Genomic DNA, 3,377 nt, shown 5'->3' with positions numbered 1-3,377 from the left:
TGACCTCCTATTGACCCAAAGGTCTCAATCAAGCTTAAGGTCGTTGAGGTATTTGCAACTCTTACTCTAACAAATGCTTATACCCTCACCCCCCCTCTTTTAAAAAAAAAAAGAAACAAAACAACAGCAGCATAGAAAAAATGTCTACAAGTCAAAAGTCACGATATATCGACATAAGATTCGGAGTAAAAGCAAGAAGAGACCTTAAAGAAAGTGTCCTGAGAGTTTTAAGGTGAGTCTCTGAAATATAATGAAATTCTAGTGAAAATCGGCAAAATCTGCATTTTTTTTCTGTCTAAAATTTAGTTATTGCTGAGTATAAAAATTAATTAAAGCCCGTATTGGCTATTTCTGCAATTGTTGTTACTATCATTCGATTCTCCTGCTCTATTACGACATTTTAATGCCAAGTATTCTTGCGTTCTTTGGTGTATGGAATATATTTCAATTTTATTTGGATTTAATATTAATGGAATGAATCATGATTTCATCTGAAATTTGATTTTTTTTCCCCCTAGAATAACGCAATCCCAAGAAATAGCGACTTTCAGCATAGTAAAAAGAAATACACGTTTATTCCCTGTGTTTCCCATCTAGAATTACATGTTTGGAATTTTATTTATGCTACTTACATTGAATTTCATGTCTATTTCGGTCAGGAATGTTAAAACCCGAACCCGATTCTCTGTATTCCTTTTCCATAATTACAAACTGCCTTGCATCTCTCGCTATGTTTCTCACATGCTCTTAAATAATTCATCGCCATCCATTTCAAACACAAAACAACTCAAATCGGATATTTTCAAACATCTCTTTAATACATGTATCATGAAAATATGATGCAGGTACACATGGGACATTTCACAACATTTTCACTTACGCTTCCGTCTTGATGCGCAGATCAAATGCATGTTATTCATATTAATAGGTATATCATAATTTTAATCAGTCCCTACCTCTTACATCTTAACTTGAAAACAATCTCATTACAATGTTTTTTATGTGCTCTCTTTGCGTGATCAATGAATTCGTGCTTATCCCCGAGTCGACTCGTATAAACCAGGAAGTCTGTTCAGAATATATTTATACCAACTGCGAGCCCGATCTAAACTCCTAGTAGAGAAATGAGAATTTTGCTGTTTTATTTATTTTCTTGCTTTTTTCCTACTTTTTTCAGCCCAAATGACATTGAAACACTTAAAAAGGTGGAAAGACGTCTCATTGTTCTCTGAACAATTAGTTTACTAGTTTTCTTTTCATTTTTTGTAAAAATGAAAAGTTCAAGTCAGAAATGCATGACAGAAAGTTTAAGTGAGAATAACATGTCACATTTGAATTGTTGTCATCCACATGCATATTTGAATGAAGTCAAGATGATAAAATGAAGATAAAGATGAATAGCTCTCATCATTATGTGAGTGAAAGATAAGGCCAATGCAAACACTAAAGACAGTATATTATAAATTGCTTTCCCCATTATTTTAATGTTTGTTTTTAACATTCTTTTGAGAACTTTTCTACTATGATCGGACACCACCACTTGCTGCATATTTAGACCTATTCTGGACAATTTGAGCCATTTAAGCAGTGAGGGATTTTTGAGGTGCCTTTTCCAATTGTGACTCAGAAAATGTGAATTAACAGTTAGGTTGAAATAAAAAATATATAATTTTTTGTCAACTCCAAAACAATCGGGGCCGGGGTACATTTTAAAAGGAACAGGAGAATACATTTAAGAGGGGTAATTTTTAAAAAAAAAAAAAAATTATTTTGCGGGGTATTTTTTTTCGGTTTTTCGTATTGTATACAGAATAAATAAGTTGTAATCTATTAGTAAATGGAATATTGAAAGACATTCTTCATGCAAAATGATACATATGTAGGCTGCTATTTTCTTACTTAATTGTCTAGGGATTTTCCCATTTCCTGTTCATGACATAAAGCATACTGCTAGTGGGACAAGTCGAGAAGGAACATTTACTTCTCTGTGGCATGTGATCACACCTCCGATGTTTTTTTGGAGGTTTCTGTTTGCTTTGCCTCAGATTAGTACATTACTTTTTAGTTGACTTTTGAGTTAATTTACGCTTTGTTATGTTCATATTTCACACGGCGGGTGTGACCGGTCGGCAGGGGATGCTCACTCCTCCATGGCACCTGATCCCACCCCTGATGTTTCGGGGGTCCGTGTTTGCTCTGCTCTTATTTTGTATTGTTTTATGGACTTTGAAATTGTATACTTTTTGTTATCTCCATATTCTTCCTTCATCCACTGCAAACAAAGGACAGGGATTAGCTATTCTCAACTGCTCGTTGATGTATGTACTAAATTGAGATCACTACTTGAGTCACTATGTTATATCGTCATCCTTTTCATTTAAATAAATATATATTCGTCAATAATCATCGACATAATGTTAGTTTGCAATATTTATTTGAAGACAATTACATATTTAGTACAGAAGAATCCATCAGCATCACTGGAAATGGCCGACCGCACTTAATCTAGAAGGAAAAGTAGTTAATTTAATCAAGCAAAAAATACATAAAAGTTTTTGACAACTATTTTCTGTCAATTTTGTTGTTGGTTATGTATTTAGTGCTTAAATAACTTTGAGTTCAATTGTTAATCCCACATCTTTTGTGTTACATTTTTTTGGTTTAATTTAATGGTAAAATAATATACATAATACAAACCAAATTTCGCATAGACATAATATATTCAATGTTATTTAAAACTGCAGTTTCTAAAATATATATCTTTCATATAAAAAATATTGTGACGATTTATATAAAGGCCGATATAAACATATTATATTACATAATATTATATATACATGTAATATAATATTATATTATGATATTTTGTTAAAAAAAGGCACTGCATTGATCGAGAGCTGATGTAACCAAACTATCATATTTTTCTTTTAAGAACCATACAAACATGTTCGGTTTGAATCTTTTCTATCAGTAGATATCTTTGTGCTTCTGTGACTAACTTACCTCCGACACAATTCTTTATCCATTTAATGGATTCTTATGGTGTTTATCAGCTACAAGAAAGAGAAAAAATTGATAAATGAATCTTAATACAAACATATTGGATCAAAATCCTGTTCTACGACATAAAAATTTTTTATTGATTTTTTTGCAAATGTAATATATATAGTGTGTTACAAAAGTATAATCCATTTAATATTAGCATATTATCAGTTACAAGGGAAAAAAATGATAAATAAATCTTAATACAAACACTCAAAATCTGTATACCCCATAAAACGATTAAACATGCACAGAAATATATATAGTCTCAGATGTATAAGTTTCCTATTAGTGTGTCTAGTGCAAGGGAAAACAGCCAAATGAACCACTCCATA

General features: G+C 31.7%; 1 long non-coding RNA gene across 1 annotated transcript; it reads right to left on the bottom strand.

Annotated features, from left to right (window-relative positions):
• Nucleotides 1-2,417: 2,417 nt before the first annotated feature.
• LOC134236211 (uncharacterized) lies at nucleotides 2,418-3,061 on the bottom strand. The gene is made up of 2 exons (XR_009985565.1): nucleotides 3,004-3,061; nucleotides 2,418-2,505 (listed from the first exon to the last, which is right to left on the bottom strand). It is a non-coding gene; the product is annotated as an uncharacterized LOC134236211 (long non-coding RNA).
• Between the last annotated feature and the right edge of the window lie 316 nt (nucleotides 3,062-3,377).

The sequence above is a fragment of the Saccostrea cucullata genome, unplaced genomic scaffold, assembly GCF_032062105.1.
Source record: "Saccostrea cucullata isolate Sc308-1 unplaced genomic scaffold, CSIRO_AGI_Scuc_v1 ctg15036, whole genome shotgun sequence".
Taxonomy (NCBI): domain Eukaryota; kingdom Metazoa; phylum Mollusca; class Bivalvia; order Ostreida; family Ostreidae; genus Saccostrea; species Saccostrea cuccullata.
Note: the sequence above shows the minus strand (reverse complement) of the source record. Positions and strands in the feature narration are given on the sequence as shown.